Source organism: Pan paniscus, chromosome 6 (assembly GCF_029289425.2).
Source record: "Pan paniscus chromosome 6, NHGRI_mPanPan1-v2.0_pri, whole genome shotgun sequence".
NCBI classification, from domain to species: Eukaryota; Metazoa; Chordata; class Mammalia; order Primates; family Hominidae; genus Pan; species Pan paniscus.
Window position 1 is genome coordinate 118,212,748 of NC_073255.2, and position 19,120 is coordinate 118,231,867.

At 48.7% G+C, this 19,120-nt stretch overlaps 1 pseudogene; it reads right to left on the reverse strand.

Moving 5' to 3' along the window:
* Positions 1–1,381: 1,381 nt before the first annotated feature.
* Positions 1,382–19,112, reverse strand: LOC129398271 (uncharacterized; annotated as a pseudogene).
* Positions 19,113–19,120: the final 8 nt, after the last annotated feature.

Consider the following 19,120-nt stretch of genomic DNA (forward strand, 5'->3'; position numbering starts at 1 on the left):
TCTCATATGTGCTGTCGGGAATGGAAGTTGTACAAACACCAAGGAAACCCCAGCACCAGCAATGGACTCACCCACACCCCATGACCCAGCAGCTCCACTCCTGGGTGAATGTTCTAGAGAGGTGTGTGTGTGCAGGAACGTTCATCACAATGTTCACAGTGGTGCTGGAAGGACCCAAGTGTCCACCAGCAGGAGAAATGAACAAATGCACTGTGGCATATTCTTTTTTTTCTTTTTCTTTTTTTTGAGACAGAGTCTCACTCTGTCACCCAGGCTGGAGTGTGGTGGCGCAATCTCGGCTCACTGCAACCTCCGCCTCCTGGATTCAAGTGATTCTCCCACCTCAGCCTACCAAGTAGCTGGGACTACAGGTGTGTGCCACCACACCCAGCTATTTTTTTTTTTTTTTTTTTTGAGACGGAGTCTCACTCTTGTAGCCCAGGCTAGAGTGCAAATGGCATGATCTTGGCTCACTGCAAGCGCCGCCTCCTGGGTTCACGCCATTCTCCTGCCTCAGCCTCCTGAGTAGCTGGGAATACAGGTACCCGCAACCATGCCTGGCTAATTTTTTGTATTTTTAGCAGAGACAGGGTCTTAGCCAGGATGGTCTCGATTTCCTGATCTCATGATCCACCCTCTTTGGCCTCCCAAAGTGCTGGGATTACAGGCATGAGCCACGGCACCCGGCCCCATCTAATTTTTTGTATTTTTAGTAGAGACGGGGTTTCGCCATGTTGGCCAGGCTGGTCTCAAACTCCTGACCTCAGGTGGATCTGCCCACCTGGGCCTCCCAAAGTGTTGGGATGACAGGTGTGAGCCACTGCACCTGGCCATTGTAGCATATTCTTAGAATGGAACAAGAAAGAAGAAGCTGCTTCTTCATTCAACAACATGTATGAATCTCATGTTCAACATGTATGAACATAACGATGAGACCAAGGAGTAACACACGAAAGCATGTACAAAATATGATTCAATGCATACAAAGTCTTTTACTTTTATGTGTATATATATATATATATATATGATATATCATGGCTCACTGCAGCCTCCACCTTCCAGGCTCAATTATATATATTATATAATATATATGATATAATATAATGTATAATATAATATATATGATATAATATAATGTATAATATAATATATATGATATAATATAATGTATAATATAATATATATAATATAATATATAATATATATAATATATAATATATTATATAATATATAATATGTATGATATATATTATATAATGTATATTATATTATATAATGTATTATATAATGTATATTATTATTATATTATATTATATAATGTATATTATATTATATAATATATATATATTTTTTGAGACGGAGTCTCGATCTGTCGCCCAGGCTGGAGTGCAGTAGCACAATCTTGGCTGACTGCAAGCCCCGACTCCCGGGTTGAAGCGATTCTACAGCTTCAGCCTCCTGAGTAGCTCAGATTACAAGGCGCACGCCACCATGCCCTGCTAATTTTTGTATTTTTAGTAGAGATGGGGTTTCGCCATGTTGGCCAGGCTGACTTTTTAATATTTTTAAACTCTTATTTCAATAGCTTACAACATTTTTATTTCTGAGATTTTAGTGTACCTGTCACCCGAGTAGTGTATATTGTACCTGATGTGTTGATTTTTATCCCTAGCACCCATCCCCCCACCCATGCATGTCAAATTTAAGAACAGGCAAAACAGGTCAGGTGCAGTGACTCATGCCTGTAGTCTCAGCACTTTGGGAGGCCAAGGTGGGTGGATACCCTGAGCCCAGGAGTTTGACACCAGCCTGGGCAACATGGTGAAACCACATCTCTATTAAAAAATACAAAAAATTAGCCAGGCGTGGTGGCATGCACCTGTAATCCCAGCTACTCTGGAGGCTGAGGCAGGAGAATCACTTGAGCCCAGGAGGTTGAGGCTATAGTGAGCTATGATTGTGCCGCTGCACTCCAGCCTGGGTGACAGAGTGAGACCCTGTGTCAAAAAAAAAAAAAAAAAAGGCTGGGTGCGGTGGCTCACGCCTGTAATCCCAGCACTTTGGAAGGCTGAGGCAGGCGGATCACGAGGTCAGGAGATTGAGACCATCCTGGCTAACACGGTGAAACCCTGTCTCTACTAAAAATACAAAAAATTAGCCGGACGTGGTGGCAGGCACCTGTAGTCCCAGCTACTCGGGAGGCTGAGGCAGGAGAATGGCGTGAACCCAGGAGATGGAGCTTGCAGTGAGCCGAGAACGCACCACTGCACTCCGGCCTGGGCAACAGAGCAAGACTCCGTCTCAAAAAAAAAAAAAAAAAAAAAAAAAAAGACCAGGCAAAACAATAGTATTCAAGAATACATATTTCGGTGGGATAAATGATGAAATTATTTTATTTTATTATTTCTTTCTTGAAGACACCACTGCCACCCAGGCTGGAGTGCAGTGGTGTGATCATGGCTCACTGCAGCCTCCACCTTCCAGGTTCAAGTGCTCCCCTGCCTCAGCCTCCTGAGTAGCTGGGACTATGGGGCACAGACCACCACACCCAGCTAATCGTTTTTATTGTTTGTGGACATGGGGTCTTGCCACGTTGCCCAGGCTAATAGATAGTGAACTTATTTTAAAGGAGTAAGAAAAAAATGTCCATCCGCACATGAATGGATAAAGAAAATGTGATATATACATACAATGGAGTATTTAATTCAGCCTTAAAAATAAGGAGATCCTGTCATTTGTAACACTATGATTGAACTTGGGGATGTTATGCTAAGTGAAAGGTCAAGGTGGGCGGATTATATGAGGCCTGGAGTTCGAGACCAGCCTGGCCAACATGGTGAAACCCTGTCTCTACTAAAAATACAAAAATTAGCCAGTCGTGGTGGGGCACACCTATATTTCCAGCTACTTGGGAGGCTGAGGCAGGAGAACTGCTTGAACCTGGGAGGTGGAGGTTGCAGTGAGCCGAGATTGTGCCACTGCACTCCAGCCTGGGAGATAGAGTGAGACTCTGTCTCAAAAAAAAAAAAAAAAAAGAGTCAAACTCACAGAAGCAGAGAATAGGCTGGTGGTTGCCAGGGGCTGGGAGGAGGGGAAATGGAGAATTGTTCTTCAATGGGTGCAAAGTTTCTGTTATATAAGGTGAATAAATTCTAGAGATCTGCTGTCAAAATAGTACCTATAATTCACAAGCCACCAAGCCAGACCAGGTCTCAGTCTGCAGTGAGCCTATGCCCCAGGGTTGTGCCTTTTACAGATTTCTCTCAGTTCCATCCCCACTGCCCTTTAGGCTACATAGGAAGGCTGGGGGAGCTGGAATAGGTATTTCTCTTATCCAGTTGTGGAAGGAGGTGGGTGAGGTTGGATATTTTCTTTTCCGCAGGCCAATTAGGCTCTGGAAAAATAGTTTCAATAGAGGGCAGGCCTCGCTAAGAAGAACAGAATGTTCTAGGCATTTAAAAAATATATTTTATTTATTTTATTATGTATTCATGTATTTTTGAGATGGAGTCTGGCTCTCTTGCCCAGGTTGGAGTGCAGTGGCAAGATCTCGGCTCACTGCAACCTCTGCTTCCTGGGCTCAAACCACCCTCCCACTTCAGCCTCCTGAGTAGCTGGGACTACAGGTGCCTGCCACCATGCCTGGCTAATTTTTGTATTTTTTGTAGAGATGAGGCTTCGCCATGTTGCCTAGGCTGGTCTCTAATGCCTGGGCTCAAGTGATCTTCCTGCCTTGGCCTCCCAAAGTGCTGGGATTACCGGCGTACCCACCACACCTGGCCTCTAGGCAGATTTTTATGTTTTTATTTTAAATTTAATTTTAATTTTTATTTTTTGGTATCCAAAATACCAAAATACCACTCTGTCACCCAGGCTGGAGGGCAGTGGCATGATCTTGGCTCACTGCAACCTCCGCCTCTTGGGTTCAAGCAATTCTCCTGCCTCAGCCTCCCAAATAGCTAGGACTACAGGTATGCACTGCCGTACCTGGATAATTTTTGTATTTTTAGGAGAGATGGAGTTTCACCATGTTGGCCAGGCTGGTCTCGAACTCTTGACCTCAAGTGATCTGCCTGCCTCAGCCTCCCAAAGTGCAGGGTTTACAGGTGTGAGCCACTGCGCCCAGCCTAGGATTTCTTTGTCTTCTTCCAGTAAGTGTTAGTTCAAGCTCTCCTCTCCCTACTATTGTTTCTTACCGAGTCCCTCAGCAATCCTCCAAAAACCATATTATAGATCTAAAATTGCTCTTCAATTCTGGAATTCAAAAAGGTCTGGAGGCTGGGTGAGGTGGCTCATTCTGGTAATCCCAGCAATTTGGGAGGTTGAGGCAGGAGGAGGGCTGGAAGTCAGGTGTTCAAGACCAGCCTGGGCAACATAGCAAGATCCTTGTCTCTGTATCTCTACATCTCTACAAACAATGAAGAAATTAGCTGGGTGTGGTGGCATTCACATGTAGTTTCAGCTACTCAGGGGGCTGAGGCAGGAGGATTGTTTGAGCCCAGGAGTTCAAGGATGCAGTGAGCTATGATTGCACCACTGCACTCCAGCCTGGGTGACAGAGTGAGACTCTGTCTCTTAAAAAAAGAGGAGGCATGGGTGGACACGGTGCTCATGCCTGTAATCCCAGCACTTTGGGAGGCCGAGGTGGGCGGATCACTTGAGCTCAGGAGTTTGAGACCAGCCTGGCCAAGATGGTGAAACCTCGTCTCTACTAAAAATACAAAAATTAGAGGGAGGTGGTGGCGCAAGTCTGTAATCCCAGCTACTCAGGAGGCTGAGGCAGGAGAATTGCTTGAACCTGGGAGGCGGAGGTTGCAGTGAGCTGAGATTGTGCCATTGCACCACTCTGCACTCCAGCCTGGGTGGCAGAGTGAGACTCTATCACACACACAATTAAAAAAAAAAAAAAAAAGAAGGGGATATTAAGATATTCAGATAGAGACACCAGGGGTGTGTGTGCACAGAGGAAAGACCATGTGAGAACCCAGCAAGAAGGCGGCCATCTGCAAGCCAAGGAGAGAGGCTTCAGGAGAAACCACCCCTGCCAACATCTTGATCTTGGACTTCCAGCCTCCAGAGCTATGAGAAAATAAATTTCTGTTGTTTAAGCCACCTGGTCTGTGGTATTTTGTTACAGCAGCCTGAGCAAACTAATACAGCATCTCAAAGATGCCTCTAACCCAACTCCATTCCCACCCTAAGAAAGAAACTGTGGAGAACCTGCAAGTTCAAGGGTATAATTTTGAGGTCAATACAGTAAGTCTGTCCTTTTAAATAGACCAGACCCGTGAATGTAAATGCCAGCTCCCAGCCCCTCCCAGGAAGGCTAAGTCTCAGCCCCAAAGAAAAAGAGGAAAAGCCAAGGACATTCCCTGCCTCCCTCATCCCCTCCTTCCCCTCCATGGGGCTGGCTGAATGGGAATCTCATGAACTCCTCAGCCCTCGCAGGCTTCAGCCCCGTGGGACTCTCCTTTGTGGTCAGAGAGTTATAAATTTGCCTTGTCATGGCACAGCCAGCAGGCCTGCCCTGTCCTCCTTCTAATCAGGTCTGCAGACCCCAGAGCCTGCCACTCACCTGCTACTATCCTGGCAGCACGCAGCCACCTTCCCAACAGAGGCACCGATGATGAGCACACAGGTCAAAGACCTTGACCCTGCCATAGCTTTCTCCAGACCATGGCAGCGTGGAGGCTGCTCCAGTGTCTGGGCCCGAAAGCTGGGTTTCCCTATCGGCCCTTCTCCCAGCCTCTCTCATCATTAAAACAGCCATCCTTCATGGCATCCTGCATCCAGACTCGCCGTGCATTGATCAGCTCTATTAACCTACTTTTCATTCCAAAGCCACACAGCCATTCCTACCGTTTCTGTCCTGTGTAAATCCTCACTGAAAGCACACTGCACGCCCTTTGTCTTCCTGCTATTTTTTGTTTGTTTGTTTGTTTGGTTTTCTACTCTTTTTTCCTAACGGTTTTTCTCTCTCCAAGGCACATGATCCCACAACCCATGTGATTTAAAAATTCTCTCTGGGGCCGGACATGGTGGCTCACATCTGTAATCCTGGTACTTTGGGAGGGCGAGGCGGGTGGATTGCTTGAGATCAGGGGTTCAGACCAGCCTGGCCACATGGTGAAACCCCGTCTCTACAAAATACAAAAAGTAGTGGGGGGTGGTGGCGCAGGTCTGTAATCCCAGCTACTCAGGAGGCTGAGGCAGGAGAATCGCTTGAACCTGGGAGGTGGAGGGTGCAGTGAGCTGAGACTGTGCCACTGCAGTCCAGCCTGGGTGACAGAGCAAGACTCCATCTCAAAAAAAAAAATTATCTTTGGAAGAGTGAAATTCTGTCATTTGCAGGAACACGGGTGAGCTTGGAGACCATTATGTTAAGTGAAATAAGTCAGGCACAGCAAGACAAATGGGCTGGGTGTGGTGGCTCGTGCCTGTAATCCCAGTACTTTGTGGAGGTGGGGGGATTGCTTGAGCCCAGGAGTTCGACACCAGCTTTGGTAACAGAGAGAAACCCCATGCCTACACAAAATAAAAATAAGAAATTAGCTAGGCGTGATGGTGTGCCCCTACAGTCCTAGTTACCAGGAAGGCTGAGGCAGGAGGATTGCTTGAGCCCAGAAGGTTGAGGCTGCAGTGAGCTATGATTGCATCACTGCACTCCAACCTGGGTGACAGAATGAGACCCTGTCTCAATGAAAAACAAAAGAAGACAAATGACGCACGATTGTATTAACATGTGGTAGCTAAAAAAGTTAATCTCAGAATTAGAGAGGAGAGGCCAGGTACGGTGGCTCACATGTGTAATCTCAGCACTTTGGGAGGCCAAGGCAGGCGGATCACCTGAGGTCAGGAGTTCTAGACCAGGCTGGCCAACAGGGTGAAACCCCGTCTCTACCAAGAATACAAAAATTAGCTGGGAGTGGAGGCACATGCCTGTAATCTCATCTACTCGGGAGGCTGAGGCAGGAGAATTGCTTGAACCTGGGAGGCAGAGGTTGCAGTCAGCCGAGATTGCGCCACTGCACTCCAGCCTGGGCGATAGAGGGAGACTCTTTCTCAAAAACAAAACAAAACAATTTATTTTCTATATTCAAATAGGTAGAAGAGCAGATTTCGAATGTTCCCAACACAAAGAAATGATAACTGAGGAAATGAATCCGCTAATCACCCTCATGTGATCATTACACATTGTATACATATATTGAAATATCACCTGTATCCCGTAAATTATTACAATTATTATATAAACATACAATTATTATACATAAATTAAAAATAATAAAAGCAAGAAAGAGTTCTTTTTGGCATTTTAAACAGAATTCCCCCTCTTTTGCTCGTGAATTTGAGAGGCAGTGTTCGAATCACAGCTTGGTTAGCGTGTGACCTCAAGGAATGTTTGTTATCTGGGGCTGCTCAAACAAACCATCCCACAACTTAGTAGCATTAAATGGATTGCCCCAAACTTAGCGCCTGTCGTGATTTCTTTGGACCAGCGATTCTGGAAGTAGTTGGCTGTGCAATTCTGGCTGGAGGCAGGTGGAGGGGTGGAGGGAGTAAGGAGGTGGGCGGGGGTGAGAATGGGGCAGTGAAGGATGGGGTAGTGGAAGGCTGGCTGGGGATGCGTCTTCATGTCGTCTCAGGGCACATCCTAGGGTTAGCTTGGGCTTCCTTGCAGCATGGTGGCCTCAGGGCAGTGAGTCCATTTACACAACAGCTCAGGGCCACCGCGTACGTTTTAGACTAAATTGGAGGCTGAAAAACATCATAACATCACTTTTGCCCTACTCAACGACTATCCTGTTACTAAGGTTGGGCCAAAAGTAAAGGGGGGGTCATAGGCCCCCACCTCTTTTTTTATTTTCAGACAGGGTCTCCCTCCGCTGCCCAGGCTGGAGTGCAGGGGTGCAATCATAGCTCACTGCAGCCTTGACCTCCCAGGCTCAAGCAATCCTCCTGCTTCAGCCTCCCAAGTAGCTGGGACATGGGCATGCATCATCACACCTGGCTAATTAAAAACATTTTTTTTTTTGAGACAGAGTCTCGCTCTGTTGTCCAGGCTGGAGTGGAGTGGCGCGCTCTCGGCTCACTGCAACCTCTGCCTCCTGGGTTCAAGCAATTCTCCTGCCTCAGCCTCCTGAGTACCTGGGATTACAGGTGCCCAATACCACACCTGGCTTATTTTTTGTATTTTAGTAGAGACAGGATTTCACCATGTTGCCCAGGCTGGTCTCAAACTCCTCAGCTTAGGCAACCCGCCTGCCTTGGCCTCCCAAAGTGCTAGGATTACAGGCATGAGTGACCATGCCCAGCCTAAAAACTTTTTTTTAAGGGATGGGATCTTGCTAGGCTGCCCAGGCTGGTCTTGAAGTCCTGGCCTCAAGCAATCCTCCCACCTTGGCCTCCCAAAGTTCTAGGATTACAGGCGTGAGCCACCATGCCTGGCTGACCCTCACCTATTTTTTTGTTGTTGTTTGAGACAGGGTCTATCTCCATCTCCTCGGCTGGAGTGCAGTGGCTTGATCATGGCTCACTCCAGCCTCAACCTCCTGGGCTCAAGCAATGCTACCACTTCAGCCTCCCGAGTGGCTGCGACTACAGGTGTGCACCACCACACCCTGCTAATTTGTGTATTTTTTGTAGAGATGAGGTCTTGCTATGTTGCCCAGGCTAGTTTCAAACTCCTGGCCTCAGTCAATCCTCCCACCTTGGCCTCCCAAAGTGCTGGGATTACAGGTGTGAGCCACCACCTCTGGCCAGCTCCCACCTGTTGATCAAAGGAGCATCAAAGAATTTGCAGCCTCCAGAAGGAGGTCATTTCCTGCCTCTGAGTCTCAGTTTCCACATCTATGAAATAAAGTTAATGATCCTTCACTCCAGGGTTGTCGTGAAGGCTAAATTAAGTTGTATTTGGAAAAATATGTGGGGCACAGTAGGTGTGTTTCTCACACCGAGACTCTGTCTCGAAAAAAGAAAAAAGAAAAGAAAAGAAAAGAAAAGTAAGGCACTTAGAGGGTAAGTGGCTTCACTCGGTACTAAGTAGGGGAGTGTGGATTTGAGCCAAGCTGTGGGTTCAAACCACATCAACACCTGCTATGCCTGACTGCGTCTCCACACTGCTGGGAAGGTTGACTGAATCTGCCACTACCTCCCTGGGGTGCATGTGCTTACCAAACCATTGCATTATGTAAAAGGCGGTGCTGTAGGTTTTTAGTTTTTTAATTTTTATTTTTTTGAGATAGAGTCTCACTCTGTCACCCAGGCTGGAGTGTAGTGGCATGATCTTGGCTGACTGCAATCTCTGCCTTCCGGGTTCAACCGATTCTCTTGCCTCAGCCTCCTGAGTAGCTGGGACTATAGGCCCACACCACCACGCCTGGCTAATTTTTGTATTTTTAGTAGAGACAGGGTTTCACCATGTTGGACATCATGGTCTCGGTCTCTTGGGCTCATTATCTGCCTGCCTCGGCCTCCCGAAGTGCTGGGATTACAGGTGTGAGCCACTGTGCCTGGCCTCTAGTGACCTCATTTTAACTTGATCACCTCTGTAAAGACTCTGGTTCCAATAAGGTCACCTCTAAGGTCTGGAGGGTCATGGCTTCAATACATGAATTAGGGGTGGGGGGCACACCATGCAGCCCATAATACTAGCGTATCTGGTTATGTTAAACTTGCTATAGCCGCAGTCTCGCTGACTTGGATATGGTACCATGGGAAGGGCCCTTAAAGATCATCTTATCTGGTTGGGCTCAATGGCTCACGTGTGTAATTCCAGCACTTTGAGAGGCCAAGGCAAGAGGATCGCTTGTGACCAAGAGTTCAAGACCAGTCTGGGCAACAGAGCAAGATGCTATATCTACTACAGGCATGCACCTGTAGTCTCAGCTACTTGGGAGGCTGAGAGAAGAGGATTGCTTGAGCCCAGGAGGCAACAGAGAGCTGATTGTACCACTGCACCCCAGCCAAGGCAACAGAGACCTTGTCTCTAAAAAACAAAAACAGGCCGGGTGCAGTGTCTTATGCCTGTGTTCCCAGCACTTTGAGAGGCAGAGGCGGGTGGATCATTTGAAGTCAGGTGTTCAAGACCAGCCTGGCAAACATGACGAAACCCTAAAATACAAAAATTAGCCGGGAGTGGTGGTGGGTGCCTGTAATCTCAGCTACTCGGGAGGCTGAGGCAGGAGAATCGCTTGAACCTGGGAGGCAGAGGTTGCAGTGAGCCGAGATGGAGCCACTGCACTGCAGCCTGGGTGACAAGAGCGAAACTCTGTCTCAAAATATTAGGGAAAAAAAAGAGAGAGAGCCTCTTTTCCATCTCCCCGCCACAGAGTTGTCTTCAGTAATTTCATTCCCTTTTTTCCTGAGGATTCACTGGGTTTCTGGGTCCCAGAGGGGAAGTTCTCTTCAAGGCACAGAAACCACGACTCCGCAGAGAACCGCAGAGACGGCAGCATGACCAGACCACGGACAGGTGTGGAGAAGCTGCTGGGCTGAAACTTGGGCTGAACTTCCGCTGCAGGTCGACTTATTCCCATCAGCACCAAAGCCACTGGAGGGGGTCATCCACTAGCAAATGAAGTGGGGGCACAGATTGGAGGCTGTTTCAGAAGGTCCCACTGAGCCACGGACTCAAGGCCTGGCCACAGCCCTCCCAAGTGAGGCCCAGATCATATTTCACCACGCTCAGAAAACCTTGTCAGCTCATTTCAGTCCACAGTGACTTTGCTTTCTTTAGGATCTCTTTTGCACTGTCCAACTCAGAGAATTTCAAATCTGAATGGATTCCAATGACGGAGCTAAATCAGGCCTCACCTCAGTTTTTTAATTACAATCAATAGGGCTGGGTCCCAGCAGCTGTGTCTTAATGTTCCTCCATGTGATCCTCATGCTGAAAGGCTGGTATTTGAAAATCCCTTTTTTTGGGGAGTGAAGGGTTTTTTTAGAGAGAGGCCTCACTCTGATGCCCAGCCTGGAATGCAGTGGTGGATCACAGCTCACTGCAGCCTCGAACTCCTGGCCGCAAGAAATCCTCCCACCTTAGCCAATCAAAGTGTTGGGATTGCAGGAGTGACCACTGTGTCCAGCCAGGAAAGCCCTTCTGTTTCACTTGAATGATATTTCTGCAGCATACCTACAGCCATTGTTGTATTAAACGGCATCATTGCAGGAAAAGAAAAGGTGAGAGGTGACTGTTTTGCTTTTTTCTGAACATATCAGACCAAACCTGGGCTGTCTGGCACTTTTTTTTTTTTTGAGTCGGAGTCTCACTCTGTCGCCCAGGCTGGAGTGTAGTGTCGTGATCTCGGCTCACTGGAACCTCCACCTTCCCGGTTCAAGTGATTCTCCTGCCTCAGCCCCGCAAGTAGCTGGGATTACAGAAGTGCACTCCCACGCCCAGCTCATTGTTTCTGTATTTTTACAGAAAAACAGACAGGTTTCACCATGTTGGCCAGGCTGATCTCAACCTCCTCACCTCTGGTTATCTGTCGGCATCGGCTTCCAAAAGTGCTGGGATTACAAGTGTGAGCCACCGCGCCTGGTTTGCCCATTTTTTGACAATGTATCAACATCATCTAAGATGGGCACTGCCTCAGTGTAGTGTGTCTAGACAAGGTGGCCGGAACAGAGAGGAATATGCATACCAGGCTTAAAGACGGGTTAAATCAGAGCTTTTCATCCCACAAAAGAGCAATTTTAATGAGGTCAGAACATGGATGTTCTAATATTTGAAAGCCTGTTAACTAGGAGAGAGAGAGAGTAAAGTGATCTGTTGTAGGAGGACACACCCAGCTCTGACGGTTTAAAGCGTCATGAATGCAAATTTGAACTCCAGAAAAGCAGAGCTTCCTAACAATGGGACTTCCACAGCAATGGGATTTCCTTCCGCATTCAGTTTGTGCCTTTCCCATGAGCGAGAGACTCCTAGGAGAGCCGCAGCCCGTTAGGAAGCCATGTGGGAACTCATCCACAGGTTCTCTTTTTTTTTTTTTTGAGATGTAGTTTTGCTCTTGTTGCCCAGGCTGGAGTGCAATGGTGCGACCTTGGCTCACTGCAACCTCCGCCTCCCAAGTTTAAGCCATTCTGCTGCCCCCGCCTCCTGAGTGGCTGGGATTACAGGCACCCACCACCATGCCTAATTTTTTGTATTTTTAGAAGAGATGGGGTTTCACCATGTTGGCCAGGCTGCTCTTAAACTCCTGACCTCAAGCGATCCACCTGCTATGGCCTCCCAAAGCGCTGGGATTACAGGCGTGAGCCACTGTGCCTGGCCGGAACCCACAGGTTCTTTGGATGGTCTCTGAATGTCATGAAACTCTTTTATATTTAATTAAAAAATTTTTTTTGACACAAGGTCTTGCTGTGTTGCCCAGACTGGAGTGCGGTGTCACGATCACAGCTCACTGAAGCCCCTAACTCCTAGGCTCAAGCAATCCTCCTGCCACCTCAGTCTCTCAAGTTGTTGGAACACAGGTGCCAGCCACGACACCTGGCTAATTTTGTTTCATTTTGTTTTGTTTTGTTTTAGAGATGGGCTCTTGCTATGTTGCCTATACTGGTCTTGAACTGCTGGCCTCAGGCAGTCTTCCTCCCTTGGCCACCCAAAGAGATGGGATTACAAGCATGAGCCACTGTGCACAGCTGAGATTTTTCGACTTAGTCTTTTTGTACACCCAGTATCTTATAGAATATCCATAATATAGATTCATAAATAAACCATTTCCTTCAATGGTATAAATAAATAAACCACTGCTAAAAATGGTGGAATTTTCTGAGTTAGGAGCAATACATATGATACAAAACTTGGTATATAGAGTTTCTTAGCCAAACTGGAGGGGCTGGCTTTAGGTGATCCGTGGACTCCCTGAAATTGGGGACACCATTGGAAATATGTGTGAACTCATGGGCAGTTTCCTATGATTTCCAGTCCTCAAAATATCTCTTGGACTCAAAGATGCCTTAGGGCAGAGGACGCGTGTACCCCCAGTACAGAATCTCGGACAGTGAATGTCAGTAGACATTCGGCAGAAAAGCTCTGCCAAATTGAGTGCTCTGATGTGACTTTTTCATCAAGTCAATGTTCCTGGGATCTCTTGTACATGATAATCTCACTCTTGTAAGGTTTCATCGTTTCTGCTTACCCTACTTTTCTTTCCCATCCTGATCCCTCTCCCACCAGACTGGACTCTGAAACGGGCATGTACAGAGAAGAGGAGACCACAACACGCTTCAAGCTTTGAGTGGAGAGGACACAGCCTCTGCTGGGACAGGGAACAGAGGGATGCGGAGACCCTGAAGATGCTTTTGGACAGTGGTCTGAGGTTGGGACAGTGGCAGGAGATACCATTCACCCAGGATCTCCAGGACAAGAGATCAGCCTGGCAGTTACATGTGTTTTTGTTCAAACTGGTTGCCAGGTTGGCATGAACGATGACATCAGAGATTCCGACCTTCCTGATTGGAGGGACCGGACTCTGTCGGCACCTGGCAGTTCAGTTGGACAACAGTAACTTCCCAGAGCTGTTCTCCACTCCTGACTTCTCCCAGCCTCGAGAATTGATAACACACTCTTCTGGATCCCAGCAGTGTCCAGAAGAAGACCAAGGACAGAACAGAGACTAGGTTCGGTGAGATGGGACAGATTTTGGGAAAGATCATGATGAGCCATCAACCGCAGCCCCAGGAAGAGCAGAGCCCCCAGCGGAGCACCTCAGGGTACCCCCTCCAGGAGGTGGTGGATGATGAAGTGTCGGGACCATCAGGTGAGGGGACTGGAGGAAGAAGAGGTGGCATAGGATTGACTAAGACGAAGGAAGGGGGCCAGGCGTGGTGGCTCACCCCTGTAACCCCAACACTTTGGGAGGCTGAGGCGGGCAGATCACCTGAGGTCAGGAGTTCAAGACCAGCCTGGCCAACATGGTGAAACCCCATCTCTACTAAAAGTACAAAAATTAGCCAGGCGGTAGTGGTGTGTGTGCCTATAATCCCAGCTACTTGGGAGGCTGAGACAGGAGAATCACTTGAGCCTGGGAGGAAGAGGTTGCAGTGAGCCGAGATCGTGCTACTGCACTCCAGTCTGGGTGACAGAGTGAGATGCTGTCTCGAAAAAAAAAAAAAAAAAAAAAGAAGAAAAAAAAAAGAAGGGTCAGAGGTCAGGAAGGAGAACCTGGGGAGGGTGTGTGGGAAGAATGGAGAAATTCAGGCTGGGTGCAGTGGCTCACACTTGTAATCCCAGCACTTTGGGGAGCCAAGGCAGGCGGATCACTTGAGGCCAGGAGTTTGAGACCAGCCTGGCCAACATGGTGAAACCCTGTCTCTACTAAAAGTACAAAATTGAGCTGGGCATTATGGCAGGCACCTGTAATCCCAGCTACCTGAGGGGCTGAGGCAGGAGAATAACTGGAATCCGGGAGATGGATGTTGCAGTGAGCTGAGATTGCACCACTACACTCCAGCCTGGGTGACAAAGCAAGATTCTGTCTCGAAACAAAAAAAAAAAAAAAAAAGAGGGACTCAGAGAGCCAGGGACCAGGGAAGGATATGAGGCAGTGTTCTGAGGACAGAGAGAGGGAAGAATGGGGAGGGGAAGGAGTGGCACATGGGGTTGAGCAGAGGAGAAAGTCAGAAAGGTGGCTTGGAGAAGCCAGCAGTCTGCGAGGCTGGGGAGGATGGAGAGTGGTTTGGGGTTTGGGGTCGGGGTCTAACGTGATCAGCTGCAGAAGCATTACACGGTGGCCTGGTTTCTTTACTCAGCCCCTGGGGTAGATCCCAGCCCCCCACGTAGGTCCCTTGGCTGGAAAACGAAGAGGGAGTGTTTGGATGAATCTGACGATGAGCCAGAGAAGGAGCTCGCCCCTGAGCCTGAGGAGACCTGGGTGGCGGAGACGCTGTGTGGCCTCAAGATGAAGGCGAAGCGACGGCGAGTGTCGCTCGTGCTCCCTGAGTACTACGAGGCCTTCAACAGGCTGCTTGGTAGGAGGACACCCCAGAGAGCACCTCCAATCCTGTTCTTTCTAAAGAGGAAACTTCCAATAACCACACTTTTCCAATGGGAAAAATATGCCCCAGTGGGTGAGCTCTCCATGCGGGAGGACTCTGAAGTGATCACTCATGAGGGACACTTAGGAGACAACAGAGGGTTAGGTAGACTTGATAAAGGTCGGTGCTTGGGATAAGAAAGCTTGGTTTTGGGCCAGGCGCTGTGGCTCCCGCCTGAGATCCCAGCACGTTGGGAGGCTGAGGCAAGAGGATTGCTTGAACTCAGGACTTTGAGGCTGCAGTGAGCTATGACTACACCACTGCACTCCAGCCTGGGTGACAGAGCAAAACTCTGCGTCAAAAGAAAAACCAAGGCTGGGCACAGTAGCTCATCCCTGTAGTTCCAGCTACTCGGGAGGCTGAGACAGGAGAATTGCTTAAACCCAGGAGGCAGAGGTTGCAGTGAGCCAAGATCAGGCCAATGCATTCCAGCCTGGCCCACAGAGCAAGACTCTGTCTCAAAATAAATTAATAAATAAATAAAAATAAAAATCAAATAAAGAAAAACAAAATCAAAAATCAAAAAAGTGGTTTCAGCTGTGCCCTCTGAAACTTAATGTTTCTTACTGACTTTTCTAAACCTAAGTGTTTCCATCCATAGTGAGGGATACCAAGGCCATGGTCCCACCCTGATGTGTGACTGTCTCATGAGGAAATGATGGGAATTCCTTTATGACTCTGCAGTGGTCCCTCCGTGTCTGCTGGAGGGGGTCCTGGCTGATTCCCAGCTCTACATCCTGTAGATTCTCACACCCAGGGCCTCCTTCGGCCTCTTCTCAGGGGAGTCTCAGAGCAGGAGCCTCTCTCCCTTGCCCAGTGAAAGTCATTCTCCCCTCTCCCATCCACCTCACCCGCGGCCACAATCCTGAGACTTTCCCCCGGGAGGCACACTTCTCCTCACTGCCCTGCTGCTCCCACGGAAACCCTGTCCTGCTTCTCATGCTGATATCTGCTCTCTAATCACAGAGGATCCTGTCATTAAAAGATTCCTGGCCTGGGACAAAGATCTGAGGGTGTCGGACAAGGTAAGGTTGTTCTCTATGTAACTGTGTTCCTGTTCTAACGCACGGCCAGGGGGAGGGCGCAGCTTCCAAACCCACAGTTCTCCCCCCACCACCTCCCACCAGATGCTCCTACAGTTTTTTTTTGTTTTTGTTTTTGTTTTTGTTTTGTGAGACACAGTCTTGCTCTGTTGCCCAGGCTGGAGGGCAGTGTCTCGATCTTGACTCACTGCAGCTGATGCCTCCTGGGTTCAAGCGATTCTCCCACCTCAGCCTCCAAGCAGCTGGGATTACAAACATGAACCACCACGCCTGGCTAATTTTTGTGTTTTTAGTAGAGACGGGGTTTTGCCATGTTGGCCAGATTGGTCCCGAACACCTGACCTCAGGTGATCCACCCGCCTTGGCCTCCCAAAGTGCTGAGATTACAGACGTCAGCACTGTGTCCGACCAGCTCCCATGGTCTTGAGTCTTGGCACCCACACATTTTTTTTTCTGAGACAGAGTCCAGCTCTGCTCCCCAGGATGGAGTACAGTGGCATGATCATAGCTCACTTTAATTCCTGGGCTCAAGCAATCCTCTTTCCTTAGCCTCCTGAGGAGCTGGGACTAGGCACATGCTACCATGCTCAACTAATTTTTGAAATCTTCGTAGAAACAGGGACTCGCTGTGTTGCCCAGGTTGTTCTCCAACTGTTGGGCTCACATGATCCTCCTGTCTCCACCTCTCAAAAAGTACTGGGATCACAGGCTTGAGCTGCCACTCCCGGCTATTCTTTGTCTTTTTATGATTTGTCAGCATCTCCGTCAGGATTCTGCTGGTCTCTTGCAGAGTGAATGAGTGGCCCCTGCCTCTCCTATGGGTCCTTTGGGATCTGAGCCCTGGGCCACAGTCTGGCTGCAGCCCTGAAGCTCCTGGGCCCTCTACTCTCAGCTCCTTGGGACAGTTCTCTGCCTGGCACACAAAAGACCCTCCTGACACCAGCCGACCTAGACACACCCCCTCCAAAGATCCCATGGGAGCCCACCATCCTGGGAGCATCACCGAAAACCCTTCCTCCGGCTTCTCGGATTTGCATCCGACCTTCGAATACCCCTCCACCCCGCAATTTCCACATGAGCATAGTCACCCCAATGCTGAGGTCCCTTCTCTGATGGGCAACCCCTCCCCAGACCCCCATTCCACTATATCCACAATCTTCCTCTCCCAAGATGTGACCTCTCCCTCTCTGTGTTCCTTTCTCTCCATCAGTATCTCCTGGCTATGGACATAGCGTATTTCAGCCGGGCCGGCCTCCCCTCCTGGCAATACCAACGCATTCATTTCTTCGTGGCTCTGTGAGTGGTTTGCTGCCTCCTATCCATCAATATCCAATGCCCTGGGACAGCGGGGGAAGTGGGATTCCAGCCTTTCATTTATTCTTTCACCTATTTGTCCTCTTTACTCTGTGTACAAAAAAGACAGGATTATAGTATCTTAGACTGTTATTTCTAAAAAGAAACTCAGGCTGTGCATGGTGGCTCAGGCCTGTAATCCCAGCACTTTGGGAGGCCGAGGCAAGCGGATCACCTGAGGTCAGGAGTTTGAGACCAGCCTGGCCAACATGGCAAAACCCCGTCTCTACTAAAAATAGAAAAATCAGTCGGGCATGTTGGTGTGCACCTGTAATCCAAGCTACTTGGGAGGCTGAGGCAAGAGAACCCCTTGAACCCAGGAGGTGGAGGTTGCAGTAAGCTAAGGTTGAGCCACTGCACTCCAGCCTGGGCAACAGAGTGAGACTTTTTCTCAAAAAAAAAAAAAAGCCAAAAAAAAAAAAAAAAAAAAAAACCAGGCAGAAAAACCAAACTCCAATGCCAGTGTACAAATAAAAGAGTAAAACAGGCCAGGTGCGGTGGCTCACGCCTGTAATCTCAACAGTTTGGGAGGCCGACGTGGGCGGATCACAAGGTCAGGAGAGCGAGACCATCCTGGCTAACATGGTGAAACCCTGTCTCCACTTAAAAAAAAAAAAAAATACAAAAATTAGCTGGGTGTGGTGGCGGGCGCCTGTAGTCCCAGCTACTCAGGAGGCTGAGGGAGGAGAATGGCGTGAACCTGGGAGGCGGAGCTTGCAGTGAGCCGAGATCGCACCACTGCACTCCAGCCTGGGTGACAGAATGAGACTCCGTCTCAAAAAAAAAAAAAAAAAAAAGAACAAAAAACAAAAGGAACCATGAACCGCTCCTAAGGGGAGAAGAAAAGGAGCGGAGGAGCGGACGTGACACTTCCCCAGCAAGCAGACGTTTCCAGTTCTTCTCTCTCTCTCCTTCCCACATCAACCGCAAAAGCCATCAACCTCCTCCGGCTTCCCGTGACAGAGGTCACAGTCCAGGTCCCCCTTGCATCACTCGAATCCACTGTCAAATGCTCCCTGCTGGGGTTTCCTGGAGTCTCTCCCCAAGCCAAGGGGCTTCCTAGTGCAGCCTGAACATCTTTCCAAAGCACGACAACCTCACTGCCCACCTGAACAACTTCCTTAGCTGATGTCTTTCTCTATCGAGGCCAGGGTCCACAGTGCCAATTCCACCCTCTCTACAATCTCTACAACCACACTGGCTCGCCATCTTGGTGTTTCCTGGCTTGGCTTCACTGCTCCTTCCAAATGCCCTCCACTTGACTTTGCATTTGTGTTTTCTGTCTGGGTGTCCCGCACACATGTGGTTCTGAAGGGAAGGACCCATTCCTTGAAGTCGGTTCACCCCACAGCCTCTGTGATGCCTTCCCTCATCTTCCAACTTCTGCATGCCCGTAGCTCTCCAGTTACATCCTATTATAATGTGACATTGGGATTAGGTCATCTCCCCTGATTACTCCCAGTCCCATTAGACTAGATGCCTGTAGAAGGCAGGGTCCTGGCAAAATATCAGTGTATTCAATTGCTTTTTTTTTTTTGAGACAGACTTGCCCTGTCCCCTAAGCTGGAGTGCAGTGGTGAGATCATAGCTCACCGCAGCCTCCATATCCTGGGCTCAAGCGATCCTCCCACCTCAGCCTCTTGATTAGCTCCGACTACAGGGCTGTACCACCACACCTGGACAGT